At 41.5% G+C, this 14955-nt stretch overlaps 1 long non-coding RNA gene across 1 annotated transcript; it reads left to right on the forward strand.

Moving 5' to 3' along the window:
• Positions 1 to 13187: 13187 nt before the first annotated feature.
• LOC137853261 (uncharacterized) lies at positions 13188 to 14902 on the forward strand. The gene is made up of 3 exons (XR_011094360.1): positions 13188 to 13620; positions 14024 to 14204; positions 14411 to 14902. It is a non-coding gene; the product is annotated as an uncharacterized lncRNA (long non-coding RNA).
• The last annotated feature ends 53 nt before the right edge of the window (positions 14903 to 14955 follow it).

Here is a 14955-nt window from a genome sequence, read left to right on the forward strand (position 1 = left end):
ATTCCGTTCCATTCCATTCCATTCTATTTCGTTCCATTCCATTCCATTCCATTCCATTCCATTCCATTCCATTCCATTCCTTTTCTTTCCCTTTCTTTCAAATCCATTAAATTCTATTCCATTCCATACCATTCCAATTCTTTCCATTCCATTCCATTCCTTTCCATTCCATTCCATTCCGTTCAATTTAATTTCATTCCATTTCCTTCCATTTCATTTCATTTCATTTCATTAAAATCCATTCCATTCCATTCCATTCCATTCCATTCCATTCCATTCCATTCCCTTCCTTTCCATACCATTCCATTCCATTCCATTCAATTTCGTTCCAATTCAATCCATTTCTTTCCATTCCATTCCATTCCATTCCATTCCATTCCATTCCATTCCATTCCATTCCATTCCACTTCTTTCAAATCCATTAAATTCCATTCCATTTCATACCATTCCAATTCTTTCAATTCCATTCCATTCCATTCCATTCCATTCCATTTCTTTCCGTTCCGTTCCGTTCCGTTCCTTTTAATTTCATTCCATTTCCTTCCATTTCATTTCATTTCATTTCATTTCATTAAAATCCATTGCATTTCATTCCATTTCATTCCATTTCATTCCATTCCATTCCATTCCATTTAATTTTATTTCATTTCATTCCATATCATTCCATTCCATTCCATTCCATTCCATTCCATTCCATTCCATTTCACTCCATTCCATTCCATTCCATTCCATTCCATTCCATTTCTTTCCATTTTTCCATTTCTTTACATTCCATTCCATTACATTACATTCCATTTCTTTCCATTTTTCCATTTCTTTCCATTCCATTCCATTCCATTCCATTCCATTCCATTTCTCTCCGTTCTATTTCATTTCATCCCATTCCATTCTATTCCATTTCATACCATTCCATTCCATTCCATTTCATTGGATTTCATTTCACTCCGTTCCATTCCATTCCATTCCATTCCATTCCATTCCATTCCATTCCATTCCATTCCATTCCATTTCTCTCCGTTCTATTCCATTTCATACCATTCCATTCCATTCCATTTTATTCCATTTCATTTCTTTTCTTTTCATTCCATTCCATTTCATTCATTTTCATTCCATTCCATTCCATTCCTTTCCATTTCGTTCCAATTCAATCCATTTCATTCCATTCCATTCCATGCCATTCCATTTCCTTCCATTCCATTCCATTCCATTCCATTCCATTCCATTCCATTCCATTCCTTTCCATTTCATTCCATTCCATTCCATTCCATTTCTTTTCATTCCATTCCATTCCATTCCTTTTCACTGCGTTTCATTCCATTTCATTTCATTCCATTCCATTCCATTCCATTCCATTCCATTCCATCCCATTCCATTCCATTCCATTCCATTCCTTTCCATTTCATTCCATTCCATTCCATTTCTTTTCATTCCATTTCATTCCATCCCATTCCATTCCATTCCTTTCCATTCCATTCCATTCCATTCCTTTCCATTCGATTTCATTCCATTTCATTCCATTCCATTCAATACAATTCCATTCCATTCCTTTCCTTTCCATTCCATTCCATTCCATTCCATTTCTTTACATTCCATTCCATTCCATTCCATTCCATTTCTTTCCATTTTTCCATTTCTTTACATTCCATTCCATTACATTACATTCCATTTCTTTCCATTTTTCCATTCCATTCCATTCCATTCCATTCCATTCCATTCCATTCCATTCCATTTCTCTCCGTTCTATTTCATTTCATCCCATTCCATTCTATTCCATTTCATACCATTCCATTCCATTCCATTTTATTCCATTTCATTTCTTTTCTTTTCATTCCATTCCATTTCATTCATTTTCATTCCATTCCATTCCATTCCATTCCATTCCATTCCATTCCATTCCTTTCCATTTCATTCCATTCCATTCCATTCCATTTCTTTTCATTCCATTCCATTCCATTCCTTTTCACTGCGTTTCATTCCATTTCATTCCATTCCATTCCATTCCATTTCATTCCATCCCATTCCATTCCATTTCTTTCCATTCCATTCCATTCCATTCCATTCCATTCCATTCCATTCCATTCCATTCCATTCCTTTCCATTCGATTTCATTCCATTCCATTCCATTTCATTCCATTCCATTCAATACAATTCCATTCCATTCCTTTCCTTTCCATTCCATTCCATTCCATTCCATTCCATTCCATTCCATTCCAATCCATTCCTTTCCATTCCATTCCATTCCATTCCATTCCATTCCTTTCCATTTCATTCCATTTCATTTCATTTCGTTTCGTTTCATTTCATCCCATTCCATTTCATTCCTTTTCATTTCATTTCATTCCGTTCCATTCCATTCCATTTCAATGCATTTCATTTCACTACGTTCCATTCCATTCCATTTCACTACGTTCCATTCCATTCCATTCCATTCCACTCCATTCCATTCCATTCCATTCCATTCCATTTCACTCCATTGCATTTCATTACATTTCATTTCATTCCATTTTATTCCATTTCATTCCATTTCATTCCATTCCATTCCATTCCATTCCATTCCATTCCATTCCATTCCATTCGAATTCAATCCATTCCATTCCATTCCATTTCATTTCATTCCATTTCTTTCAAATCCATTAAGTTCCATTCCATTCCATACCACTCCCATTCCTTCCATTCCATTCCATTTCATCCCATTCCATTCCATTCCATTCCATTTCTTTCCATTCTATTCCTTTCCATTCCATTCCATTCCATTCCATTCCATTCCATTCCATTCCATTCCATTTCTTTCAAATCCATTAAATTCCATTCCATTCCATACCATTCCAATTCAATCCATTCCATTCCATTCCATTCCATTTCATTCCATTTCTTTCAAATCCATTAAATTCCATTCCATTCCATACCATTCCAATTCTTTCCATTCCATTCCATTTCATCCCATCCCATTCCATTCCATTTCTTTCCATTCCATTCTTTTCCATTCCATTCCATTTCATTCCATTCCATTCCATTCCATTCCATTTCTTTTCATTCCATTCCATTCTATTTCATTTCATTCCATTCCGTTCCGTTCCGTTCCATTCCATTCCATTCCATTCCATTTCTTTCCATTCCATTCCATTCCATTCCTTGCTTTTCCATTCCTTTCCGTTCCATTCCTTTCCATTTCATTCCATTTCATTTCATTCCTTTTCCTTTCATTCCATTCCATTCCTTTTCATTCCATTTCGTTCCATTTATTTTCATTTCATTTCACTCAATTTCATTCCATTTCATCCCATTGCATTTCATTTCATTTCATTTCTCTTCATTTCATTCAATTTCATTTCATTCCATTCCATTCCATTTCATTCCATTTCATTTCATTTCATTTCATTCCATCCCATTTCATTTAATTTCATTTCATTCAATTTCATTACATTTCATTTCATTTCATTCCATTTCATTTCATTTCATTTCATTTCATTCCATTCCTTTCCATTTAATTCCATATCATTTCATTCCATTTCATTTCATTTCATTCCGTTCCATTTCATTACATTCCATTTCATTTCATTCCATTTCATTCCCTTTCATTCCATTCCATTTCATTCCATTCCATTTCATTCCATATCATTTCATTTCATTTCATTTCATTTCATTCCATTCCATTTCATTTCATTCCTTTCCATGCCATGCCATTCCATTCCATTCCATTCCATTCCATTCCATTTCATTTCATTCCATTCTGTTTCATTCCATTTCATTCCATTCCATTTCATTCCGTTTCATTCCATTCCATTCCATTCCATTCCATTCCATTCCATTTCCATATTTTTATTATTTGAGTTATTTATATTACCTCAGACTGATTTTTTATCTCATGAGACTTGTTGAAATAACACTCAAAACTGGTGTTTGGATGGCACAAGAAAATGTCAATAGACTTTCAAGTTTTCTGTTCTGTTGCTGCAATACTCCTAGTACATAAATGGCACTACTTATATTTAAAATAAGAACAGAATTTTGGGAGTAAAGGCATGTAAATATGGACTTCTTTTCAAAGTACCTTGTTGGGTGACTGAATTAAATCTATGAAATCACAAACCCATAAATTTTTCATAATGGCTGCTGAAGAAAATGCAAGCATGTGTAAAGCCAATGAATTTTACAAGGAATTTGTATTTGTACAGACTAACCTTAGAATTACAAGTATCCCAGATATTTATAATAGATTCTGAAGACTATCTATTAGAGGTACAAAGGTAATTCAAAACAAAAAAGGAAAAAGCCAAACATTTCCTTTGCAACTACTGTTAAATCATTGTAAAGTAATCTTTTTGCTTGTTTGTTTGTTTGTTTAAATAATAAGCTTTAAAAATATCTGAATTGTCTTGTGAAATCTGGAGCTTTCAGCAAGGTTTCTGCTGGTATGCAGAGTCTGGACATCTTAGTGTTATATGTTGTTCTGCCTATTAAAAAGATACCAAATTTAAAGTAATATTTGAATTCCAGTGCTGAAGCTGATATTACTTTGGCTAAAAATAACATTTAAAAGAATAGGAAAACAGACTCTGAAATTAGTAAATTCTACCAAATGAATTATTTGTATATTGGATAAATATATTTCAAGAGTTATTATTTTAGAGGAAGTAAACTAATACAAAAAATGTCAGCAAAGGCTTTTAATTGTGATATATTAACACATGTATATTTATCTTAAAACAAACAAACAAACAAATAAAAAAAAAAAAAAAAAAACCACGAGCTCATTTAAATTAATATCAGGGAAATGAACAGAAATGTCAACATAAATTGGTAATTTGCTAGTGTGAAATCCAACTACAGAAGCTACTTTAATGCAGCACAACATCAGAAAGCAGGCTATGTTTTCAACACAGTAAAGAAATAATTCATATTGAGGATGCAACACTATTCTCTCTTCTCACCCCTGTATTTTGCTAGATTAGCAGTTCAAATGGAAAAATGCTTTGGTGGATTAAGAACCCCTGGAGACAGTACAGGAACTCAGAATTTCTGCTACAAGCTTTTTATCCCTTAAATATTTTTCTCTGTAGATATAATAAAGCATGCAATAATCCTTTACCCTATAAGATATTAAAACTACTTGGGCTTTGCTATGTGCAGTTAACTGAGGTTGACTCAATTTGTCTTAATTTGGTAACATTTCTGTGTTTGTTTTTTTAAATGGTCTTATTTACTTTCTCATCCTCTGTTAATGATAGATTTTTTTTGTAGCTTTAAGAGGATTCACAATAGGTTTTCTCTGTTTCATGGCATGTTATAATGAATGGTCCTTTATCCTGATAATGAAATTATACATTCAAATACCATATAGAAAAATAGATTAATAGATATATAACATTTGCATTTCCTTACATTTATTCAATTGTTAAAAATAATACGTCAACTGCACAAATGAAGTATCAGTAAAATAGAAGAGTATTCCCTGTATTTAAATGTTTCATATGGTCCAGGGCAGTGAATCCATTAAGCTATGTTATTACAGCATGCATAATGTTATAAAGACAGAAATCCATTTAATAAGCCTTAAAAACTTATTGGACAATATAATTTTTAACTGATGAGTATGATCAAATTCAAGTCAAAGTTTTCTTCAAGCTGAATGTGAATAACCTATTGTGTATAAGTTGTTAACTAAAGACTTCTTATTGCCATTTTGAAGTACTGAGGACTGCTTCTCCAGGTTTATTCACTACCTGACTACTGAGAAAATAAGATTTTGACGTTATTGATCCTTCAGGAAGTCAGGAACCTATACTAATTTGGATTTCCTAAATTTCTTCCCATTTTGGCAGCATTTTTTCTGTACTGGAGAATTTCTACAAATCCTAAAGCAAGAGTCTATCCTGTTTGTGATTTTTTTTGCACTTGTTTTTGGGTCTTAAGAGAATTTGAGCTTCACTTGAATGAATATTACTGAAGGAAAAGTTAAGGTGAAATGCTTGTGTAATCACTGAAAATGAATTCTGAATTACATACCCAACTGTAAAATCTGTGGTTGCACTGAGTAGTTACATATGCCATTTAGTTCAAACAGTGCTGTGTAATTTGCAGAGATTACAAAAGGCCAAGGAGTTCTTACTAAGCAGCTGGATGAAAGACACATTTTCTCTGATACAGGTACAGTTTGTTTTCCATGAACTCATATCTCATGTCTAAGCTATCAGACATAGTTTACAGATAATTGTTATCTGAACAGTTGGAGAATAGAAATCTAGAAAATGTGAATTCTGTCTTAAACCATTTCCAGTGTTACTACCAATCTCCTCTATAGAGAGGAAAATATTGCCATCTGTTGTTAGTAAGGAGATTAGAGTCTTTGAGGGCCTGTCAAAACCCCACTTTGTAACAAGTCGGAGATTGATATTTACATTCCTGGAGAGAGATCTGTAATGCATCTTGCTGAAAAACCTGTCTTTTCCAGGTATTCAAAATGCTCTTACATTATTTCATTGCAAATTTTCCTAAGAGAATATATTGCCTGTTGACCTCATGGTAAGAAATCAGTTGTTTCCTCTGGAACAGAAAAAACAGCTGGAGGGAGAGAAGAGATTCTTGTAAAAATATTTGTCAGAAATTACAAGCCACTTCTGTTCTCATACAGTTACGTTGTATTTGGTACCAGTAGAAATCCAAGAAGGAAATTTATGTAACTTAGTTTGCTAAGTAAATTTAATTGTTTCAACTGTATTTACAATATATATTTTACCAAAGCGCTGCAGTGGAAAAAGTGTTATTAACTATTGTGAGCTTAAAGCATACTAGGGGATTATATTTCTCATTCCAGATTAAATAACTAAAATATTTGTATTGTAGGGTAAAATATTAGAATTTAAAAGGTTTGGTGCACAATCAGAGGAAAATAGGTCAATGAAAAGGCTGACCAGTTTTAATGCAATACTCAACATATCCTTATACACAAGGAAGTTTAAGTTCAAACTGCAAAGAGTTGATATTTGCACAGTCTTAGCAGTTATTCAGAAGTCTTCAGTGTAGACCAGCTGGAAATTGCTTAGATGAAACCTGGGTTGTCATTTTGTTAAGAAAAGTTTAATACAATTATACAAATATACAAATTTTTAATGATTACATCTGGTATTCCAGGTGACCGATAAAATTATCAATATCAGAATCATGATGAATTGTTCTTTCTGTGCTATTGGATTACTAGGCTGAGCAACTCTTTATCTTAATAGGCATGGAAGTGTCTTTCCTCTGGTAAAGTCTGTTTTCCTCAGGTTTCTCAGTGGCTGTGTATATGCAAGCATATGAGCAAGTGAGGACACCAAGTGCAATTGTTGGAGTGTGTATAAAAGTAACCATTCATTTTTAATCACTGAAGGCCCTGGATAATCTGTGCCTACTGCCCTGCAGTGTCTTGCTCCCCTATCCAACAGCTTCTGGGAAGCAAGGTTCTGCAGTTCTGCTGGGGTGACAGTTGCAGAGAACTGGAAAAGGATGTTTCTGAAAACTCATGGATATCTTGCTGTTTGCTTAAGGCATTTTCTAAATTTGGTGCTCTTTCATTGCTCAACGATGAATATTTCTGCTGTGCATTTTGAAAAGTAATTTGAAATGTCTAGGATTGGAGCAGAGTGGAATGCCAGACATTGACAGTGGTTAGGTAATTTTTGCCACAGTGCTCATCCTGCTTAGCCTCATCCATGTCAAGGCTCTGCAAAATCTGTGGGCAACAGCTGTGAGAAGAGCTTCTACATCGATGGCAACTCCTTAGGAAATGTGCAGAGTTGCACTGCAGCAGTGGGGCTACCCCAGTTTGTCGCTGGAATAGTCCTGTTCCATTCACAGCTTTCCAATACTGAAAACTCTGTTTGGAGATCTCTTTATTCTATACATCTTTAGAAAAAGTAATTCTAGAGTGACAGCTTATATGTACATTTTCACCATCTTTCAGATCAGTATTCTATTAAAAACAAAAACAAAACGAAACAAAAAACAAACAAACAAAGGAACTGTTTTTCCTTTTATTTCCTTTTATGGACCCTCTACCTGTGGGTATGGATTGCCATGATGAAAAGCACAATGGGAGGTGTACGTCCATTACATTATTTGAATTGAAAAGGCTATTAGATTTCAAGGAATTTTCTAATGTAATTACTGTGGGAGCAAAACAAAACAAAAAATCATTTAGTTTTCTTGCAAATCTGTAATCTGAAATGTAGTTTTTCATGATGGACTGGCACTGATACTGGAAATCTGTCAGAAGGGAATGGTAGAGGAATTGGATGACCTAGAATTAATCGCTGTTAAAGTCAGCCAGATAGATGGTGGTCAAAGTGCCAAAGTTGTTTGTGTTGTGTGCATGTGCATTGTACTTGAATTATCCTTTGGATGTGGGCTGTGGTAGTTGAGGTTATCAGTACAAATGCATGGCTGTAGCAGGGTGGTAAAAAGTGACCATAGTTTATGGGGAATGTATATTAATACATCATAATTTTCACTTGGAATTAAGGTTACATTCTTGTTTTGTGATACTATTTTGATTACATAGAAAATTGATTTTGCATGGTATATTTCCTCACTCCTAACAAAGCTATGTTCCAAGCACTATCATCTAAAATTTCAGGGAAAGTAGCACTCAGTTTTCCCATACTAATTGCAACACCACATTGAAATGCTTAGATAAAATGTATTCTTCAGATGAGACATTTTCTGAGTATCATTACAATACCTTTAATTGTGTGTGGAATAGAAAGGAATGGTCACAGACTTTCATTTTCACATTTTCTCAGTAATGGCTAAAAATAATATATATGAGCTATAGAAGAATAAAAATAGGTTTGCCTTACAAATAAAAAGCAAACGTGCAGGATTAATTACAGAAATAGTAACATAGAATCACAGAATTTCTAGGTTGGAAGAGACCTCAAGATCATCGAGTCCAACCTCTGACCTAACGCTAACAGTCCCCACTAAACCATATCCCTAAGCTCTACATCTAAACATCTTTTAAAGACTTCCAGGGATGGTGACTCCACCACTTCCCTGGGCAGCCTGTTCCAATGTAACTTTATTACCCTTTCAGTAAAGAAGTTCTTCCTAACATCTAACCTAAAACTCCCATGGTGCAACTTAAGCCCATTCCCCCTTGTCCTGTCACCAGGCACGTGGGAGAACAGACCAACCCCCACCTTGCTACAGCCTCCTTTGAGGTATCTGTAGAGAGCAATAAGGTCGCCCCTGAGCCTCCTTTTCTCCAGGCTGAACAAGCCCAGCTCCTTCAGCCGCTCCTCGTAGGACTTGTTCTCCAGGCCCCTCAACAGCTTCGTCGCCCTTCTCTGGACCCGCTCAAGCACCTCGATGACCTTCTTGTAGCGAGGGGCCCAAAACTGAACGCAGTACTCGAGGTGCGGCCTCACCAGAGCCGAGTACAGGGGGACGATCACCTCCATAGCCTTGCTGGTCACGCTGTTTCTGATACAAGCCAGGATGCCGTTGGCCTTCTTGGCCACCTGAGCACACTGCTGGCTCATATTCAGCCGACTGTCCACCATCACTCTCAGGTCCTTCTCTGCCTGGCAGCTCTCCAACCACTCATCTCCCAGCCTGTAGCTCTGCTTGGGGTTATTGCGCCCCAGGTGCAGGACCCGGCACTTGGCCTTGATAAACTTCATGCAGTTGACCTCAGCCCATCGGTGCAGCCTATCCAGATCCTCCTGCAGAGCCTTCCTACCCTCGAGCAGATCGACACACGCACCTAACTTGGTGTCATCTGCAAACTTACTGAGGGTGCACTCAATGCCCTCATCCAGATCATTGATGAAGATATTAAAGAGGACCGGCCCCAGCACCGAGCCCTGGGGAACGCCACTAGTGACTGGCCTCCAACTGGACTTGACTCCTTTCACCATGACTCTTTGGGCCCGGCTATCCAGCCAGTTTCTAACCCAACGAAGCGTGTGCCAGTCCAAGCCACGAGCAGCCAGTTTCTTGAGGAGAATGCTGTGGGAAACGGTGTCAAAAGCCTTGCTGAAGTCAAGGTAGACCACATCCACAGCCTTTCCCTCATCCACCCAGCGCGTCACTTTGTCATAGAAGAAGATCAGGTTCGTCAAGCAGGACCCGCCTCTCATAAACCCATGCTGACTGGGCCTGATCGCCTGCTTGTCCTGCAAGTGCCGCATGATGACTCTCAAGAGGATCTGCTCCATGAGCTTCCCTGGTACTGAGGTCAAACTGACAGGCCTGTAGTTTCCCGGGTCAGTCCTCCGGCCCGTCTTGTAGATGGGCGTCATGTTTGCTAGCCGCCAGTCAGCTGGGACCTCCCCCGATAGCCAAGACTGCTGATAAATGATGGGTAGGGGCTTGGCCAGCTCCTCTGCCAGTTTTCTCAGTACCCTTGGGTGGATCCCATCCAGCCCCATCGCCTTGTGCACATCCAAGTGCCGTAGCAGGTCACCAACCAGTTCTTTGTGGATAGTGAGGGCCACATCCTGCTCCCCATCCCCTCCCAACAGCTCAGGGTACTGGGTATCCAGAGAACAACCGGTATTGCCGCTAAAGACTGAGGCAAAGACGGCATTAAGCACCTCTGCCTTTTCCTCATCTCTTGTAACTAAGATTCCCCCCGCATCCAGTAAAGGATGGAGATTCTCCTTAGTCCTCCTTTTTGTGTTGATGTATTTATAAAAACATTTTTTGTTATCTTTAACGGCAGTAGCCAGATTGAGCTCCAGATGAGCTTTGGCCTTTCTAATTTTGTCCTTGCACAGCCTCGCAACATCCTTATAGTCCTCCCTAGTGGCCTGCCCTTTTTTCCAAAGATTAAAAACCCTCTTTTTTCTCCTAAGCTCAAGTCACAACTCTCTGTTCAGCCAGGCCGGTCTTCTTCCAAACCGGCTCGTCTTTGGGCACATGGGGACAGACCGCTCCTGCGCCATTAGGATTTCCCTCTTGAAGAGCGCCCAGCCTTCCTGGACCCCTCTGCCCTTCAGAACCGCCTCCCAAGGGACTCTACCAACTAGTGTCCTGAGCAGCTCAAAGTCAGCCCTCCGAAAGTTCAATACAACGGTTTTACTGGTCCCCTTCCCGGCCTCGCCAAGAATAGTGAACTCCACCATTTTGTGGTCGCTCTGCCCAAGACAGCTCCCGACAATCACATCCTCCACCAGTCCTTCTCTGTTTGTGAAGAGAAGGTCTAGCGGGGCGCCACCCCTGGTAGGTTCACTAATCAGCTGTGTCAGGAAGCTATCTTCCACTCTCTCCAGAAACCTCCTAGACTGCTTTCTCTGAGCTGTGTTGTGCTTCCAGGATATGTCAGGGAAGTTGAAGTCCCCCACGAGAACAAGCGCCGACGATTTTGCAACGTCTGTCAGCTGCCTGTAGAACTCCTCATCCGTCTCCTCATCCTGGTTCGACAGTCTATAACAGATCTCGACCAGGACGCTAGCCCTGTTGGCCTTCCCGCCGCTCCTAAGCCAAAGGGACTCAACCTTGTCATTCCCAGCCTCTAGTTCCACAACATCGAAAGACTCTAATATAGAGAGCCACACCACCATCCCTTCTGTGCTGCCTGTCCCTTCTGAAGAGCTTATAGCCAGGCATTGCAGCACTGCAGTCATGAGAGTGGTCCCACCACGTCTCCATGATGGCAACCAAGTCGTAGCCTGCCTGCCGCACGATGGCTTCCAGCTCCTCCTGTTTCTTACCCATGCTGAGTGCATTGGTGTAGATGCACTCCAGCTGGGCCATTGCCTTATCCCCCGGCCTTGCCATTGTTTCCCCGGCACAGCTCCAACAAGCCTTGAGCGAACGAACGGCTGTGTGAACAGCTGTGTGGTGCTTAGCTGCTGGCTGGGGGAAACCACGACGACAGCAATGTAGTCATGTAACGAAATTAAAGCCCAAACTTGCAGCCCGGTCCTTGTCCTGAATAGGGAGAGAGGATCCGGAGCCTGGCATTTATACGTGATAGTTTATATGCAGCCAAAGTAAATACTGCAGTGGGAGGTCATGGCGCTAGATTTTGAAAAGTCCGGCATAAAGAAGAGATCTCAGAAAAGCAAATTTAAGCAACATTAATGTCAAGTAAAGTCTTTCTGATTGCTATATTCCTTATCTGTCATGACTAGACAGATGAAAATCCAGGATGGCAGTTTTGCCTTTTGGGTCATTTTCTTTTTTTCTTTTATTTATTTCTTCTCTTTATGTTGATTTATCTGATTTTAACAGGCTCTGTACTAGTTTTCCTCACAGAATGACTAGCAGAAATATGACCCTTACATGCCTTTTGTAGTTAATTAATAATGTCATAGAATCATAGAATCATAGAATCATAGAATATCCTGAGTTGGAAGGGACCCTTAAGGATCATCAAGTCCAACTCTTGACACCGCACAGGTCTACCCAAGTTCAGACCATGTGACTAAGTGCACAGTCCAATCTCTTCTTAAATTCAGACAGGCTCGGTGCAGTGACCACTTCCCTGGGGAGCCTGTTCCAGTGTGCAACCACTCTCTCTGTGAAGAACCCCTTCCTGATGTCCAGCCTAAACTTCCCCTGCCTCAGCTTAACTCCATTCCCGCGGGTCCTGTCGCTGGTGTTAATGGAGAAAAGGTCTCCTGCCTCTCGACACCCCCTTACGAGGAAGTTGTAGACTGCGATGAGGTCTCCCCTCAGCCTCCTCTTCTCCAGGCTGAACAGGCCCAGTGCCCTCAGCCGTTCCTCGTACGTCTTCCCCTCCAGGCCTTTCACCATCTTCGTAGCCCTCCTCTGGACACTCTCCAACAGTTTCATGTCCTTTTTATACTGTGGTGCCCAGAACTGCACACAGTACTCGAGGTGAGGCCGCACCAGCGCAGAGTAGAGCGGGACAATCACCTCCCTTGACCTACTAGCGATGCCATGCTTGATGCACCCCAGGACACGGTTGGCCCTCCTGGCTGCCAGGGCACACTGCCGGCTCATATTCAACTTGTTGTCTACCACGACCCCCAGATCCCTCTCTTCTAGGCTGCTCTCCAGCGTCTCATCGCCCAGTCTGTACGTGCAGCCAGGGTTTCCCCGTCCCAGGTGCAGGACCCGGCACTTGCTCTTATTGAACTTCATGCGGTTGGCGATCGCCCAGCTCTCCAACCTATCCAGATCCCTCTGCAAGGCCTTTCCACCCTCATTCGAGTCCACAACTCCTCCATGTCAACTCTAACCACTGAGCCCCTTGTCAGGCTCTTTCTGTTAGCAATAAGGAGCAATTGAACCTTAATCATCGAAACGAGCTTGTTGAGCCTATTCCACAAGGTCTCCTGACTCCACACATGTGAAGTGAAATCTGCCAGGTGGGGATCATTTGACCTTTGCTATATAGGAAGCTTGAGGAGTCATGGGAAGACTTGCCACTCCAGAGGAGTTTGAGGTTCAGGTTACTTAGGGTGCTTTTCTACTGTCGTGGAGAAATGGACTCAGTGTTCCAAGACAGACTGCTTTTTCTTCGTGTTTTCTGCCATGTCTGAGAAATTGTTTTGGAGAATCTATGAGCTATTAACATCGGCGGTGACTACTCAGAAGAGGAAAACCCTGGTGGTGCTACTTCCCTGTGAAGTTGTATGACAGTGAGTCAAATTCAGAAGCAGGCAGGTAAGTGCTTTGGGGTAAGAATTTGATTTGGGTTGGGCTCGTCCCCGTGCCACGTCCCCGTGCCACGTCCCCGTGCCACGTCCCCGTGCCACGTCCCCGTGCCACGTCCCCGTGCCACGTCCCCGTGCCACGTCCCCGTGCCACGTCCCCGTGCCACGTCCCCGTGCCACGTCCCCGTGCCACGTCCCCGTGCCACGTCCCCGTGCCACGTCCCCGTGCCACGTCCCCGTGCCACGTCCCCGTGCCACGTCCCCGTGCCACGTCCCCGTGCCACGTCCCCGTGCCACGTCCCCGTGCCACGTCCCCGTGCCACGTCCCCGTGCCACGTCCCCGTGCCACGTCCCCGTGCCACGTCCCCGTGCCACGTCCCCGTTACTTAGGGTGCTTTTCTACTGTCATGGAGAAATGGACTCAGTGTTCCAAGATAGACTGCTTTTTCTTCATGTTTTCTGCCGTCTCTGAGAAACTGTTTTGGAGACTATATGAGCTATTAACATCAGCGGGGAATACTCAGAACAGAAAACCCTGGTGGTGCTACTTCCCCGTGAAGTTCTTTGGCATTTGGTCAAATTCAGATGCTGGCAGTTAAGTGTTCCTGAGTTAAACATTTGATTTGGGATGGGGAGCTTAAGGACAGTCCTGGTCCCAATTGAATGAGTCCTGGTCCCCAGGGAGGGAGGGGGTCCTGGTCCCATTTTTAGGGCTTGTATTCTCAGTGAAACCAAAGGCAGGGATCTTACTGACCTGAAGAAAGAGGCTTTAATCTCTCCTGGCTTGTTTACTCCTGAAGGAGTGTGAAAGAGACGCGTGTCCTTGTATGTGAAGAGGAGGTGAAGGAGCAGCTACTGCAAGGAACACACAAATCCCTTGCGCCAGACTAACAGGTGGTTGTCTCTGAGCTGGGAGACTGCATCAGAAACACAGAATGTCTAGGTTGGAAGAGACCTCCAGGATCACTGACACTAACACTAACCAGTCCCCACTAAACCATATCCCTAAGCTCTACATCTAAACGTCTTTTAAAGACTTCCAGGGATGGTGACTCCACCACTTCCCTGGGCAGCCTGTTCCAATGTAACTTTATTACCCTTTCAGTAAAGAAGTTCTTCCTAATATCCAACCTAAACCTCCCCTGGCACAACTTTAGGCCATTTCTCCTCATCCTGTCACCGGGCAGGTGGGAGAACAGGCCAACCCCCACCTCGCTCCAGCCTCAGGCAAAGTTCCCATCCCCTCAGGTCATCCCTGTGCTCCGTGCCATCCCCATCCCTCCTCGCCTCCCCCGTCCTGTCACACCATCCCCTGAGCCCACCCCCATCGCCTCACACCGCCCTG

Source organism: Anas acuta, chromosome 3 (assembly GCF_963932015.1).
Source record: "Anas acuta chromosome 3, bAnaAcu1.1, whole genome shotgun sequence".
In the NCBI taxonomy this organism is placed as follows: Eukaryota; Metazoa; Chordata; class Aves; order Anseriformes; family Anatidae; genus Anas; species Anas acuta.